The sequence below is a fragment of the Balaenoptera ricei genome, chromosome 9 (genome assembly GCF_028023285.1).
Source record: "Balaenoptera ricei isolate mBalRic1 chromosome 9, mBalRic1.hap2, whole genome shotgun sequence".
Taxonomy (NCBI): Eukaryota; Metazoa; Chordata; class Mammalia; order Artiodactyla; family Balaenopteridae; genus Balaenoptera; species Balaenoptera ricei.
Window position 1 is genome coordinate 111188964 of NC_082647.1, and position 17327 is coordinate 111206290.

The window sequence follows — 17327 nt, forward strand, 5'->3', positions numbered from 1 at the left end:
TTCCCCCACATAAAAATAAGCTATTTGTTGCATTTTACAATGGTATAAACATGGATAAGCGTATTGCTGCAATAATATTATCCATGTATAATTGATGCATGCTGTTTTTCACTGCACAGCACAAAATAAACTTACCAATCTTAACTCTGAACACATCCCTCGTAAAGCTCATTTTCTCCAAAAACCCCCCTCCAATGCTTCCTCATTACTAAACAATCTTAACATCTTACCCTGCATTTTCTAAGTTTTTTTTTTCTTGGAGAAAAAAGCAGGAGACCTTGCTGTCTCAAAAGCAAAGAAGAGTAAAATAAAATAGGCTTCATCAAATAAAATGTGTTTCTTGTGCTCAAGAAATTAAGCTCTTACTTGTTTTTTTTTTTTAAGAAAGTTGAAAAGATCCTCCAAGCAAGATCAGAAAGTTCTTAAATATTAAAAGTTGGAAAAGACCTTCAAGATGGCGGAGGAGTAAGACGTGGAGATCACCTTCCTCCCCACAAATACATCAGAAATACATCTACATGTGGAACAATTCCTACAGAACACCTACTGAACGCTGGCAGAAGAGCTCAGACCTCCCAAAAGGCAAGAAAATACCCATGTACCTGGGTAGAGCAAAAGAAAAAAGAAAAAACAGAGGCAAAAGAATAGGGACGGGACCTGCACCTCTGGGAGGGAGCTGTGAAGCAAGAAAATTTTCCACACACTAGGAAGCCCCTTCACTGGCAGAGGCAGTGGGCCGGGGAAGCCTCGGAGCCACAGAGGAGAGCACAGCAACAGCTGTTCAGAGGGGAAAGCGGAGAGATTCCCGCACAGAGGATCCGTGCCGACCAGCACTCACCAGCCTAAGAGGCTTGTCTGCTCACCCGCTGGGGTGGGTAGGGGCTGAGAGCTGAAGCTGGGGCTTTAGAGGTCATATCCCAGGAAGAGGACTGGGGTTGGCTGCATGAACACAGCCTGAAGGGGGCTAGTGCACCACAGCTAGCCGGGAGGGAGTCCAGGAAAAAGTCTGGACCTGCCTAAGAGGCGAGAGACCATTATTTCAGGGTGCTCGAGGAAAGGGGATTCAGAACACTGCCTAAACGAGCTCCAGAGACAGGTGTGAGCCATGGCTATCAGCACGGACCCCAGAGACGGGCATGAAATGCTAACGCTGCTGTTGTCGCCACCAAGAAACCTGTGTGCAAGCATAGGTCACTATCCACAACTTCTCTCCCAGGAGCATGTGCAGCCAACCACTGCCAGGGTCCTGTGATCCAGGGACAACTTCCATGGGAGAACACACGGCATGCCTCAGGCTGGTGCAACATCACACCTGGCATCTGTCTCTGCAGACTTACCCCGCATTCTATACCACTCCTTCCCCCAGGCCTGAGTGAGCCAGAGCCCACTATTAGGCCTCTCCTTTAACCCCTTCCTGTCTGGGCAAAGAACAGACACCAGAGGGTGACCTACATGCAGAAGCAGGGCCAAATGCAAAGCTGAACCCCAGGAGATGTGCAAACAAAGAAGAGAAAGGGAAATTTCTCCATGCTGGCTCAGGAGAAGTGGATTAAATCCCCACATCAAATTGATGTAGCCTGCATCTGTGGAATACCTGAATAGACAATGAATCATACCAAAATTGTGTCAGTGGATTCTGGGAGCAACAGTAGACGAGGGGTTTGCTGTATGCAACTGACTAGTTTCTGATTTTTATGCTTATCTTAGTATAGATTTTAATGCTCTTTATCATTGGTGGATTTGCTTATTGGTTTGGTTGCTCTCCTCTTGTTTTTTAATTACTTTTTAATTTTTATTTTAATAATATTTTTTAATTTTTTATTACAATAACTTTATTTAATTTAATTTATTTTTTTATTTATTTCTTTTTTTGGTCCCTTTTCTTCTGAGATGTGTGGCTGACAGGGTCTTGGTGCTCAAGCTGGGTATCAGGCCTGAGCCTCTGAGGTGGGAGAGCTGAGTTCAGGACATTGGAGCACCAGAGACTTCCCAGCCTCACATTATATCAATTGGCAACAGCTCTCCCAGAGGTCCCCGTCTCAAGGTTAAGACCCAGCTCCACTCAACAACCAGCAAGCTCCACTGCTGGACACCGCATGCCAAACAACTAGCAAGACAGAAACACAACCCCAACCATTAGTAGAGAGGCTACCTAAAAAAATACTAAGTTCATAGACACCCCAAAACACACTACTAGACGCAGTCCTGCCCACCAGAAAGAAAAGATCCAGCCTCATCTGCCAGAACAGAGGCACCTGTCCCCTCCACCAGAAAACCTACAAAACCCACTGAAACAACCTTACCCATTGGGGGCAGACACCAAAAACAACAGGAACTATGAACCTGCAGCCTGCAAAAAGGAGACCCCAAACATAGTAAGTTAAGCAAAATAAGAAGACAGAGAAATGTGCAGCAGATAAAGCAGCAAAATAAAAACCCATCAGACCAAACAAATGAAGAGGAAATAGGCAGTCTACCTGAAAAAGAATTCAGAGTAATGATAGAAAAGATGATCCAAAATCTTGGAAATAGAATGGAGAAAATACAAGAAACGTTTACCAAGGACCTAGAACAACTTAAGAGCAACCAACAATGATGAACAACACAATAAATGAAATTAAAAATTCTCTAGAAGGAATCAATAGCACAATAACGGAGCCAAAAGAAAGAATAAGTGACATGGAAGAAATAAGAGTAGGAATAACTACTGCAGAGCAGAATAAAGAGAAAAGAATGAAAAGAATTGAGGACAGTCTCAGAGACCACTGGGAAAACATTAAATGCACCAACATTCAAATTATTGGGGTCCCAGAAGAAGAAGAGAAAAAGAAAGGGACTGAGAAAATATTTGAAGAGATTATAGTTGAAAACGTCCATAATATGGGAAAGGAAATAGTCAATCAAGTCCAGTAAGTGCAAAGAGTCCCATACAGGATAAATCCAAGGAAAAACACACCAAGATACATATTAATCAAACTATCAAAAATTAAATACAAAGAAAAAATATTAAAAGCAGCAAGGATAAAAGCAACAAATAACATACAAGGGAATCCCCATAAGGTTAGCAGCTGATCTTTCAGCAGAAACTCTGCAAGCCAGAATGGAGTGGCAGGACATATATAAAGTGATGAAAGGGAAAAACCTACAACCAAGATGACTCTACCCAGCAAGGTTCTCATTCAGATTCGACGGAGAAATTAAAACCTTTACAGACAAGCAAAATATAAGAGAATTCAGCACCACCAAACCAGCCTTACAGCAAATGGTAAAGGAACTTCTCTAGGCAGGAAACACAAGAGAAGGGAAAGACCTACAAAAACAAACCCAAAACAATTAAGAAAATGGTAATAGGAACATACATATCGATAGCTACCTTAAATGAAAATGGATTAAATACTCCAACCAAAAGACATAGACTGGCTGAATGGATACAAAAACAAGACCCGTATATATATATACTGTCTACAACAGACCCACTTCAGACCTAGAGACTCATACAGACCGAAAGTGAGGGGATGGAAAAAGATATTCCATGCAAATGGATATCAAAAGAAAGCTGGAGTAGCAATTCTCATATCAGATAAAATAGACTTTAAAATAAAGACTATTACAAGAGACAAAGAAGGACACTACATAATGATCAAGGGATCGATCCAAGAAGAAGATATAACAATTGTAAATATTTAGGCACCCAACATAGGAGCACCTCAATGCATAAGGCAAATGTTAACAGCCATAAAAGGGGAAATCGACAGTAACACAATAATAGTAGGGGAGTTTAACACCCCACTTTCACCAATGGGCAGAACATCCAAAATGAAAAGAAATAAGGAAACACAAGCTTTAAATGACACATTAAACAAGATGGATTTAATTGATATTTATAGGACATTCCATCCAAAAACAATAGAATAAACTTTCTTCTCAAGTGTTCATGCAACATTCTCCAGGATAGATTTTATCTTGGGTCACAAATCAAGCCTTGGTAAATTTAAGAAAATTTAATTTGTATCAAGTATCTTTTTCGACCAAAATGCTCTGAGATTAGATATCAATTACAGGGGAAAAAACTGGAAAAAATACAAACACATGGAGGCTAAACAATACACTACTAAATAACCAAGAGATCACTGAAGAAATAAAAGAGGAAATCAAAAAATACCTGGAAAAATGACAATGAAAACATGACACCCCAAAACCTATGGACTGCAGCAAAAGCAGTTCTAAGAGGGAAGTTTATATCAATACAATCCTAGCTCAAGAAACAAGAAAACTCTCAAATCAACCAGCTAACCTTATACCTAAAGCAATTAGAGAAAGAACAAAAAAACCCCAAAGTTATCAGATGAAAAGAAATCGTAAAGATCAGATCAGAAATAAATGAAAATGGAAGGAAACAATAGCAAAGATCAAGAAAACTAAAAGCTGATTCTTCGAGAAGATAAACAAAATTGATAAACCATTAGCCAGACTCAACAAGAAAAAAAGGGAGAAGACTCTAATCAACAGAATTAGAAATGAGAAAGGGGAAGTCACAACTGATACTGCAGAAATACAAAAGATCATGAGAGACTACTACAAGCAACTCTCTGCCAATAAATTGGACAACCTGGAAGAAATGCACAATTTTTTAGAAAAGCACAACCATCTGAGAATGAACCAGGAAGAAATAGAAAATATAAACAGACCAATCACAAACACTGAAATTGAAATTGTGATTAAAAATCATCCAACAATAAAAAGCCCAGGACCAGATGGATTCACAGGCGAATTCTATCAAACATTTAGAGAAGAGCTAACAACTGTCCTTTTCAAACTCTTCGAAAATATAGCAAAGGGAGGAACACTCCCAAATTCATTATACGAGGCCACCATCACCTTGATACCAAAACCAGACAAAGTTGTTACAAAACAGAAAACTACAGGCCAATATCACTGATGAACATAGATGCAAAAATCTTCAACAAAGTACTAGCAAACGGAATCCAGCAGCACATTAAAAGGATCATACCGTGATCAAGTGGAGTTTATCCCAGGAATGCAAGGATTCCGCAATATACACAAATCAATCAATGTGATACACCATATTAACAACTTGAAGGATAAAAACCATATGATAATCTCAATAGATGCAGAAAAAGCATTTGACAAAATTCAACACCCATTTATGATAAAAAACCTTCCAGAAAGTAAGCATAGAGGGAACTTATCTCAACATAATAAAGGCAATATATGACAAACCCACAGACAACATCATTCTCAATGGTGAAAAACTGAAAGAAATTTCCACTAATATCAGGAACAAGACAAGGTTGCCCACTCTCACCACTATTATTCAACATAGTTTTGGAAGTTTTAGCCACAGCAATCAGAGGAGAAAAAGAAATAAAAAGAATCCAAATCAGAAAAGAGGAAGCAAAACTGTCACTGTTTGCAGATGACATGGTACTATACATAGAGAATCCTAAAGATGCTATGAAAAAACTACTAGAGCTAATCAATGAATTTGGTAAAGTAGCAGGATGCAAAATTAATGCACAGAAAACTCTTGCATTTCTATACACTACTGATGAAAAATCTGAAAGAGAAATTAAGGAAAAACTCCCATTAACCATTGCAACAAAAAGAATAAAATACCTAGGAATAAACCTACCTAGGAAGACAAAAGACCTGTATGCAGAAAACTATAAGACACTGATGGAAGAAATTAAAGATGATACAAACAGATGGAGATATATACCATGTTCTTGGATTGGAAGAATCAACATTGTGAAAATGATTATACTACCCAAAACAATCTACAGATTCAAGGCAATCCCTATCAAATTACCAATGGCATTTTTCACAGAACTAGAAAAAATTTTTTCACAATTTGTATGGAAACACAAAAGACCCCGAATAGCCAAAGCAATCTTGAGAAAGAAAAACGGAGCTGTAGGGATCAGTCTCCCTGACTTCAGACTATACAAAGCTACAGTAATCAAGACAGTATGGTACTGGCACAAAAACAGAAATATAAATCAATGGAACAAGATAGAAAGCCCAGAGATAAACCCATGCACATATGGTCACCTTATCTTTCATAAAGTAGGCAAGAATATGCAATGGACAAAAGAAAACCTCTTCAATAAGTGGTGTTAGGAAAACTGGACAGCTACATGTAAAAGAATGAAATTAGAACACTCCTTAACACCATACACACACAAAAAAACCTCAAAATGGATTAGAGACCTAAATGTAAGGCCAGACACTAGAAAACTCTTAGAAGAAAATATAGGCAGACCACTCTATGACATAAATCACAGCAAGATCCTTTTTTCCCACCTCTGAGAAATAGAAATAAAAACGAAAGTAAACAAATGGAACCTAATGAAACTTAAAAGCTTTTACACAGCAAAGGAAACCATAAACAAATGACAAGACAACCATCAGAATGGGAGAAAATATTTGCAAACAAAGAATCTGACACAGGATTTATCTCCCAAATATACAAGCAGCTCATGCAGCTCAATATGAAAAAAACAAGCAAACCCAATCCAAAAATGGACAGAAGACCTACGTAGACATTTCTCCAAAGCAGATCTACAGATTGCTAACAAACACATGAAAGGATGCTCAACATCACTAAACATTAGAGAAATGCAAATCGAAACTACAATGCGGTATCATCTCACAAAGGTCAGAATGGCTATCATCAAAAAATTTACAAACAATAAATGCTGGAGAGGGTGTGGAGCAAAGGGAACCCTCTTGCACTGTTGGTGGGAATGTAAATTAATACAGCCACTATGGAGAACAGTATGGAGTTTCCTTAAAAAACTAAAAATAGAACTACCATATGACCCAGCAATCTCTCTACTGGGCATATACCCTGAGAAAACCATAATTCAAATAGAGTCATGTACCACAAAGTTCATTGCATCACTATTTACAATAGCCAGGGCATGGAAGCAACCTAAGTGTCCATCGACAGATGAATGGATAAAGAAGATGTGGCACATATATACAATGGAATATTACTCAGCCATAAAAAGAAATGAAATTGAGTTATTTGTAGTGAGGTGGATGGAACTAAGGTCAGTCATACAGAGTGAAGGAAGTCAGAAAGATTAAAACAAATACCATATACTAACACATATATATGGAATGTAAAAAAAAAAAAAAAAAAATGGTTTTGACGAACCTTGGGGCAGCACAGGAAGAAAGACCCAGAAGTAGAGAATGGACTTGAGGACATGGGGAGAGGGAAGGGTAAGCTGGGATGAAGTGAGAGAGTGACATGGACATATATACACTACCAAATGTAAACTAGCTAGTGGGAAGCAGCTGCATAACACAGGGAGATCAGCTTGGTGCTTTGTGACCACCTAGAGAGGTGGGATACAGAGGGTGGGGGGGGAGACACAAGAGTGAGGGTATATGGGGATATATTTATACGTATAGCTGATTCACTTTGTTATACAGCAGAAACTAACACAACAGTGTAAAACAATTATACTCCAATAAAGATGTTAAAAAAATGTTGAAAAAGCATTTCAGCAAATTAAGCTGGGATGATTCTGTTCTGTACAATTAAATTACTCCTGTTTCTCCATCTATACTCACCCCAACTCTCTGTCATTGTCCTAGGGCACAGCAAAGAAAACTCACTTGCTCATTGGACCATATTTTCTTCCTGTTGACAAAGGTGGGATTCATTAGGCACTTAATTGTATTTCTGAGACTATGGTTGTCTTTATAGGCTGTGATAAAAGGTTATGATGCTCTTACAGCGATGAAATTACAGACTTGAGATGCAGCATTCATTTACTCGTTTTTGTGGTTCTCAGTCGACAAAGATTATTTTTTTCCAGGCCAGTAGCAGAACAGTAAAGAGGTCAATATTGTGATACATTCTTGAATAACATTTATTTTTACATTCAGTCACTCAGAAAACTACTGTTGACTGGCTTCTTTAAGCCAAGCATTGGGCTGGATCTGACTGAGGATGTAACGTTATGTCAGGGTACACTCAAGGGGAAATAGAACATTGATAACTGTTATAAGAACTAGAAAGTGACCAGCACTGGGTGTAGTGATTGGGAAACAGATGGACCCTGTTACATTGCAATGGCAGTGATGGCAGGAAACGCAATGGTCCTGAATATTAGTAGTAGTAGTAGTAGTAATAGTAGTAGTAGTAGTATTTTACTAAGATCATACACATTTTAACTGGAAAAAAGACCATTTCAAGCTGTGAATATCAGGGAAGAATTCAGATAGAGGGTCATGTGAACTGAACTTGGAAGATAAGACTTCTATGATAAAGGAAGGGTTGAATAGGGAGTTTTAGCAAAATGGGCAAAAATGTGTAAGTCACTGAGATGAAAAAGTGTGTGTCTCATGGACCCAATACTGAGTTCCTCAATGTGATGACGGCAATGGCCTTGAAGACAGAGGCTTGAAGGAGGGAAATGGGAGGGCACTAGAACCAGGCTGGATGCCCATGAACTCCAGGCTGAGGAGCTTAAATTAGGGCCTGGAAGTAGTAGGGAGCCATTGAGGACTCTAGTAGCCAGTGTGATGAGCTGCCCAGGACCCCATTCAGCAGGAGACTTGCCAAGGAGGGCTGTAAACAGAGATTCTCCAGCCATCAGCCCTTCCAGGGGTTGCCTCAACTGCAGGTGTTACCAAAGCAAACTTGGGTGTGCTTGCCCACGTGCAGTAAGCCAATCTACTGACACTGGGTTGTGGTGAAGGAAAGTGCAGTGTTTATTGCAGGTGCCAAGTAAGGAGTCCAGGCAGTTAGTGCTTAAAAGACCTGAACTCCCCACTGGGTTTCAGGGAAAGGTTTTTAAAGACAATGTGAGGGAGGAGGTTGCAGTGTATGTGATCAGCTTTTGGACATTCTTCTGATTGGTTGGTGGTGAGGTAACCAGGAGTCAACATCCTCAACCTTCTGGTTCCAACTAGTCTAGAATCTACATGCTTGTGGGCAGCATGCAGTTAACTTCTCCCAACTTGTGGGGATTTCAGTGTTTGCAAAACAACTCAAAGGACATAGCTCAGAATATTATCTATAGCCTTTGAGAAGGAACTAAACTATCATTATTTTGTCTTGCTTGACTATTTTCCTTAGCTTCTGCATTTTCTCACTTCTCTGATTAAATTTACTCTTTGGAACTCAGAGAATAAGGCCTCGGAGGCTAAAGTTTTTCTACAAGGAAAAGGCAGGAGGAGGACATGGGTGAAGTGGTGTCTGTCCAGGGAAGGCCCCACAGGGTCCTACTTGGTTACACAGGGAGATTCTTTGCCCAGCATTGGTGACTGACCAGGGTGGGGATTCAAAGGTCTGGCCACTCAATGCCCTGGGAGGTAACTCTCAAGGGCCATTCTAGACCCAGAGCTCCCAGGGGTCCACCAAGGCTGCATTGGACCTGCTCACATCTCAGCTTCTCCCTGCATTCTCTCCTGCTCCCCCACCTCCACAGGCACAGATCCTGAAAGCCGCCCCTAATAAACATCCTGCACCCTAGAATTCACCTCAGAGCTTGCTTCCCAGTGGGCCTGACCTGCTGCAAATGTTTAGAGCTGAGGTGCAACATGATTAGAAGTTTTATAAAGAAATATTAAAGTGGCAATGAGGAGTGGGATTATGAGGGTTATGAGCATGAGATTTACCTCTTAAATCTGACAAGAGGTAATGAGATGCCACATGAGGGTAATGTGCAAAAAAGAATCAAACAGGAGGAATATGCCAAAATTGAATCCTCAGAAGGCTCTGTGACTGGTTTGGAGAAAAGAGGGGAGGATCTGGAAGTGTTCAACTTGTGTGCTAGAAATGGTGCCATCAGGAGAAAATGAGAAACAGAGGAAAGGACAGGGCAGGGATGTGAGGGCGCCACAGCAGTCACGGTGATCTAGCAATGCTGGAGGCACATCCGCAAGCAGGTGTCTGTTAGTCGGTGGAACAAGGAGGCTAAAACGGGAAGGAGAATAAGGCAGAGACAAAAAATAAGAGTGCCATTCTCAAAAATGATAATATTTGATTTTGCAGAAAAGGGAGCAACACCTGTGAGAGAAGACCAGCTCTTTGGGGATTTTTGCATTTAGGTAGCAGGAGGAGGAAGAAGGGCAGGAAAAGAAAAAGACCGGGAGAGCCAGTGTCCGAGAAGCCAGGAGGGCAAATGAGATCCACGGTATCCAACTAGGAAGCTGCAGGCAGATGCATCAACCAGGTGCATGACAGGCAGGACCAGGTTGGTGCCTGGAGAGGACGGTAACTGCAGAAAATGTGTAGGGACATCGGGAAGCGGTCAGGATAACGGGGGCAAGAGCTGCTGCTGACAGTGAGGAGTAAAGGTGCTTGGCAGTCAGACTTGTAGAAGGTTTGAGGGAAGATTCTCTTAATAGAAGGAGCAGGAGAAATTAATTCTTCAAACCTCCACTGCACAGCAAAGCAGTAAGAGAAAGAACAAGCGCCCCTCCTTCTCAGAGCCTCCCCCTCCCACAAGTTAAAAGGGAGATCTGCTGGGGTGGAGCCAAGGTTGGGTGCAGGTGCCAGGGCCCTGGGTGCCCTGGTAGGTGGAGGCCGTGCTGGGCCAGGGGAAGGAGAACCATTCAGGGACAAAATTTGGGGTTTGTCAAAGGAGAGATTTGGAGCCACCACTGAGGATAGAGTAATTGGCGAGGAGAGGAAGAGAATCCAGGGAGATGTTGCAGTGGCTGTGACTTCCCTTGTAGAGACGGAATTCATAGAGAGATGTGAATAAAGTTTAGAATCCCTTTAAAATTCATTCTGTCTGATGTGACTAAGCCAAGATCACATGCGGGTCTCACCACTCATCAGCCTCCAGGATGCTTGCCAAAATGCTTCATCTCTTTAAGCCCCATTTCTCATCTACATAATGGATAGGGTGACACTACCTTCTGCTGATTAAACCAGGCAGCAAAGGCAGAGCAAGTAGTACAGCAAAAAGTCTACTTCCTCCTACCCCTCCTCAAGGATTTACTTGCTGTGATTCTCCCCCAGGCTTGTAGAGAAATTATTTCTAGAATTGCTCATAGGTTCATACAATTTAAATGTCTTTATCGTTGATCATATAGATCAACAACATAATTATATGCAAAGATTCATGGTTAACACATACATCCCTTTGGCCACCCGTGCACAATAAATGGCTCCTGTTAGCTCCCTGGCTACTCAGCTCTCAGCCTGTACTTCTTCAGTTTCTCTTTCTCAAAGAATTTGAAATCTAACGTGCACACAGAGTGTACATTCCATTCGTGTGGAGCCAGATGATATCCAGAAACTGAACATACCTGTGTAGCAAGCACTCAATGGCAAAACAGAGCAGGGCCAGCACCCCAGAAGTCCCCTCATGTCTCCCTCAGCCAGTGACCGCCATCTCCCATAGGGGTTCTAACAACACATATGACCTTTGTCCGATTTTCTACTTCATATAATTGGAACCACACCATATGTCATCTTTTCTCTCAGGCTCCCTTTGCTCAACAGTTGGTTTGCAAGATTCATACTTTGCAATAAATCATACTTTGGACAGAATAGGCCTGTTTTAGTGGTGAACCTTCAGTATTTACTAAGCTCTTCTAATTTGTTAGAACCCAAACTCCAAATTCTGTCTGCCTCATGATGGGTAGCAGCTGGCATATTTGCTTCAATATTTCAACCTTTCAACTCTAGCTATGTCCTTGGAGATCCCCTCCAAGGTTGGTGGTTAGCCGATGCTTTAAGAGTTTATAAGTAGATTTGTGGACACTCCTTCTTTCTTTATCTCCTTTCTGGGATGCCAATCTTCAATTTTCAGCTCCTCTGATAGTCCTAATCTCCTTCCTTTTGCATCGCACGCCGTCATGGCCATCACTTTCTGCTTGACCACTAATTTCTCAACTCTGTCCTCACTGAAAAGTCTCTTCAGGGGAACACATCATTTCCTTCTTTCAATGGTCAAATCATCTCAGTATTCTTCTTGGTTCACTTTCAAGTACTTACAAATAGTTGGGTTTTTAAAATATTTGTTCAGACTTTATTGTTTTTATCTGCTGTAGGGTGTGTCTAATGCAGATCACTGCACTGTGAAATTGGAATCCTCCGGGTCATTATTTCTAACCTGCCTCTTGAACAGTTTCTTCGAGATGACTCATATTCTTCAACTCACAAGTCCATGCGGCATCTTTTCTCCCCCATATGCCTTCAGTAAATATCAAAATTACACAAACCATTTATCTACTTATTCTTTAATTTAATTAACACATACTAAGTGCCTAAATGAGTCAAAAACTGTCTGAAATTATGAAGCTATAAAAGTGAGCAAGTCAGACACACTGTTGGCACATGAGGCTTACTTTTCTTTGAACTCATCCCTTACTTGATCTAATCATAAAGTTTTGTTGGTTCAAGTTGAAAGAACTCTGAAGTTGGCCCACATTTTTATACTCTCATACCTGTTTAATTCTGAGCATTGTTGTATCTTGTGTAGACACTGAAAATGTCTTCTCTAAACCTCTAATCCCCTCTCTTCTTTCCCAAAGTGATCTTTCTAGAGATAAATAACACCATACTACTTCCATTTTCTAAATCATTCAATTACTCTCCATTATTGACTTAAGGATAAAATTAAATAATTAGTTGATCTATAAAAGTCTATGTGATTTAGTCCTTTCCTGCTTATCTTTCTGGCTCCATTTTCGTTGTTTTTTTTTTTTCTTTTATAAATTTATTTATTTTATTTTTGGCTGCGTTGGGTCTTCGTTGCTGCATGTGGGCTTTTCTCTAGTTGTGGCGAGCGGGGGCTACTCTTCTTTGCTGTGCACGGGCTTCTCATTGTGGTGGCTCCTCTTGTTGCGGAGCACGGGCTCTAGAACGCAGGCTCCATAGTTGTGGCGCACGGGCTTAGTTGCTCCACGACGTGTGGGATCTTCCCTGACCAGGGCTCGAACCCGTGTCCCCTGCACAGGAGGATTCTTAACCATTTCGCCACCAGGGAAGCCCCCTCATTGTTTTTTTTTACAAGCATTTTATACCAATCATATTTAGTTAGACTTTACCAAGAACAACACGCTTTCTATTATTTTTGAAAAACATTTCTTATATTTGCACATTCTTTTCCCTGTTATTGGAAAGCTTTTTATCCATAACAATAGTTCACTATGTGTTTACCTTCTAAAATTGTTTTTCAAATTTCAACTCATAGTCTTTCTTTTTTGAACAACCAACCCCTCCCCTAAGTGAAATAATCTAGACTAAATGAGGGCTTCAGTCACATGCTATGCATTCTCCACCATAGCCTGGCCCTCTTACCTAGCGTCTCCTGGTTTATCTTCCAAAACAGAAAAATATCCAAGCACTGCATCACTTTCATTTCTCTTTCTTTTGCAGATAGCACAGAGCCTGGTCCATTCCCTAATTCATTGTTAAGGAAATAGAAAATTGGTATAGAACACAGAAAGGCCCTTGACAAATGTATCAGTCTCATCCAATTACTAGTTTTGATTTATTCATAAATAAGACACAGAATTAGTTTCAAAATATTTACCTGCCAGGTCATTTTTATTTCTCTTTATGTTGGAATTTGCTGTGAGGTGATTTTTACATTTCTTTCAAGATTATCTGTCTTGGAGTCGAGCTGAGCCTAGCCGAGCGGGGCGGCTGACAGCCCCTGCCGGAGCCTGCGAGCTCCCCGGGGCACTCCTGGCCAAGGCCTGCAGGGGGCCACCCTGCGCGGGCACGGCACCCTGGGGAGCAGGCATCTCAGGGTCCAGACCCTCACAGGGTGCCAGAGCCAGTTGGGGATGTGATGCGTCCCCATTCCCCCGACCCTTAGGCACAGCCTCTCAGGCCGCCCCAGGCCGGGAGGTGTTGGGTTTGCCTGACACGAAGGCCCCTGAATTCAGAATTCATGCAGCCCTGGAGAGAAGTCTGGGGAAAGATTTATCTACATTTTGCTTATATACAGCTGTACCTCCCCCATGTTTCCAAGGAGTGCATCTTGAAGTCTTCTAGGATCTCCAGAGTGAAACTCACTGTGGTCAAGACTCTAACTTGGAGGGACCAGTATACAGCAAACAGCAATATTTCAACAGATCAGATTGTTGTACAGGCTGGACAGATTCAGCAGCAGGTCCAGGGACAGCCATTAATGGTACAGGTCAGTGGAGGCCAGTCAATCACATCAACTGGCCAACCCATCATGGTCCAGGTCAAACCATCATGCAAGTACCTGTATCTGGGACACAGGGTTTGCAGCAGATACAGTTGGTCCCACCTGGACAGATCCAGATCCAGGGTGAGCAGGCTATGCAGGTGCAGGGCCAGCAGGGCCAGACCCAGCAGATCATCATCCAGCAGCCCCACAGAGCCATCACCGCTGGCCAGACGCAGATGCAACAGCAGATTGCTGTTCACGGGCAGCAAATGGCACAAACTGCCGAAGGGCAGATCATCGTCTATCAGCCAGTTAATGCAGATGGCACCATTCTCCAGCAAGGCATGATCACCAAACCTGCAGCCAGTTTGGCAGGAGTACAGATTGTCCAGACCAGAGCCAATGCCAACACAACCAGCAGTGGGCAAGGGACTGTCATTGTGACACTACCAGTGGCAGGCAATGTGGTCAGTTCAGAAGGGGTGGTCGTGACGGTGCCTGGTGCTGGCTCTGTGCCTGCAATCCAGAGCGTCCCTCTCCCTGGGGCAGAGATGCGTGAAGAAGAGCCTCCCTATGTGAATGCCAAACAGCACCACCATATACTTAAGAGGGGGCAAGGCCGGGCTAAATTAGAGGCAGAAGGGAAAATTCCAAAGGAAAGAAGGAAATACCTGCATGAGTCTCGGCACCGTCATGCCATGGCACGGAAGCGTGGTGAAGGTGGACGATTTTTCTCTCTAAAGGAAAAAGATAGTCCCCATATGCAGGATCCAAATCAAGCAGATGAAGAGGCTATGACACAGATAATCCGAGTGTCCTAACCCCAGGCCATGTGATGGAGCTGATCAAGGTCATGTTCCTCGCACTATTGCCCACTGTTCCAAGGAAACTGATCAACTCTTCCAATGGGACACTGACGATTACATTCTGCCCTTTTCTACAGGACAGAAACCACTTAGCTTTTAATAAGTGGCTCAATATTATAATTGCAAGGATGTCTGGCAAATTGAAGTTGCGAGGCTTTGTCTCACCCTTTCAGTCAGGACTTACTTCAGACTGTTGGTGACATTGACATTTCATGGATTGGGATGATGCAGGGGACCCATGCCAGCCCAGCAGTACCACACCTAGCACTTAATGTTGACTGGTGATGCCAGCCAGCCATTTCAGCAGAGGAGAATGACTTTCTCAACCTAAACTGCAATCAGGGAAGCTGCAGCCCACTCCTTCCCATGGATTCCAAACAGCACCCATCCCTCTGATGGGGGATCTCAGGCTGACTAATGGACACTTTGTATTCAGAGATGGTTTCTAGGCAAGGAAGCTCCATCTCATGATATGGAAACAATAAATTCTCTGAGATACATTCATCTAATCTATGGTAATAATAAGAATCTCTTCTACCCAGATGATAGGTTGGTATTTTTGGACTCCAGCCAAGAAAAAGCTAACTCTGGGGATAGACTGATAAAGGACTCAAGCACTAAAAATATAAATTGCTGAATCTCTTAGCTTTGACAAATTGTGGTCTGCTTGTCTGTTGACAGGTCATATGGACTGTAGTTCTTGCTGTGGTTACTTTTAAGACAATTTAGAGTATACTGGACCTTGACACTGCCTTTCCTAAGTAGAGAACAAAATTATAGAACTTCTGTGCTGAAGTGCTGAGGGTGTTTGTAGTAACTCCTTGACAGAGCAAAACTAGAGGTTTTCAGTCATAGGCTTTGTGACAGCATTTGGGGAATAGAAAGGTTCATGTTTGTTTCAGTCTAGAAGGACAAAGAGTAGTATATATACTCTCGTGTTGTCATGTAACACGATTCGCCAGTGGACGAATGCCTGGGATGGATCATTAAGATGAAAAGAATAATTTACATTTATACTATAACCTTTTAACAAGCACAGAAAGGGAAAAGTCTGAGATTTGGTCCTTGACAATTTCTGGAAAGTACTGTTCAATCAAGCTATCCTGGACATATTCCATGTTGCCTGCTAGAGCCTGAGGTGGATGTTGGCTTCACTCCTGCACTTCGTGCTGGCCCTGGAGAGTGAACATTCTCATTCTTCCCAAGGCAGCTTATTCTTTGGTGCTGGTTTCCATTTGTTTCCCCTTTTCTCCATAGATCTTGTGCGGAAAGGTTTTCACATTGCATCCATGTTCTGGGGATAAACTGTGGACTGGAAATAGAGATTCCTGCGGAGTCAGGAACAGGGCCACAACTCCCAGAGTGGGTTGTGCCTCAGTCATCTGTTTCTTTTCTAGATGTGGAACCCTGGGAGAACTAAGATGATATTTCAGAAGAGTTGCTGTTTTCTTGGAAACAAAGAAGGAAAAAATAATTCTTTTGAAGAACATTTGGGTTTGATTTAAATACCAAGAGTAGAGATGGGCTCTTTCTTTGATTTCGCTCAAACCCTCTAAAGAAAACCACAAAGGGAAATCATTGTAATGGTACAAGAGGTACAGAGCTATGCAAAGAAAGCAGGAAGTGAAGTAGCTCCTTAGTACCTTGAATCTAGTCATCTGTCCTGGCTTGCAGATGTTAGGAGGGGTTGACCTGTAGACTCACTAGAAACTTCTGGCTCTTTATGTGAGTTTCAGGTGTTAACTCTATTCAGTAAGCCCCAAGTTCTTCAGATGATAGATTACTAAAAGCAATGAAGAGTTTATATCTTTTGGTTTGTTTAGGAATCTTCAAGATGCAGAGTTCAGAGAGAAATTCCTCAGACCTAATTTCTAGTACTTAAGCCAACAGCATTTCTAAAATGCGATTTATTTGTATCTGTAAGTTTGTACATAGTAATACCAACCTCATATTGTTGCGGATTTTTTTTTTTCATGAGTTTGAGTTTGGTTTTATTTGAAATGAAATGCTTCAGTTGTCATTTTGTCATTGCCATTTCAGGTAGCTCATGGCCCTTTTATTGTGGTCATTTTAACACATAATAACCCACAAAGTGGGGGTGAGGTTTGGATTTTTTTGTTACTAGAAGTTCTTTTATTCATTTGTCCTTGTGACTGTAGTGATGGCTTCAGAGATGCAAAAAGGGTGAATGGATGAGTGAATAACTGTTTTAATGCATAGTTATTTCACTTCTTGAGTGTTTTTTTTTTTTTTTTTGCAGGATAATTGTAAATGTATATATTTTAATTGCACTGGTACACTGAACATGTCAGTGTCT

General features: G+C 41.6%; 1 pseudogene; it reads left to right on the forward strand.

Moving 5' to 3' along the window:
* Positions 1 to 14053: 14053 nt before the first annotated feature.
* Positions 14054 to 15093, forward strand: LOC132371627 (nuclear transcription factor Y subunit alpha-like; annotated as a pseudogene).
* Positions 15094 to 17327: the final 2234 nt, after the last annotated feature.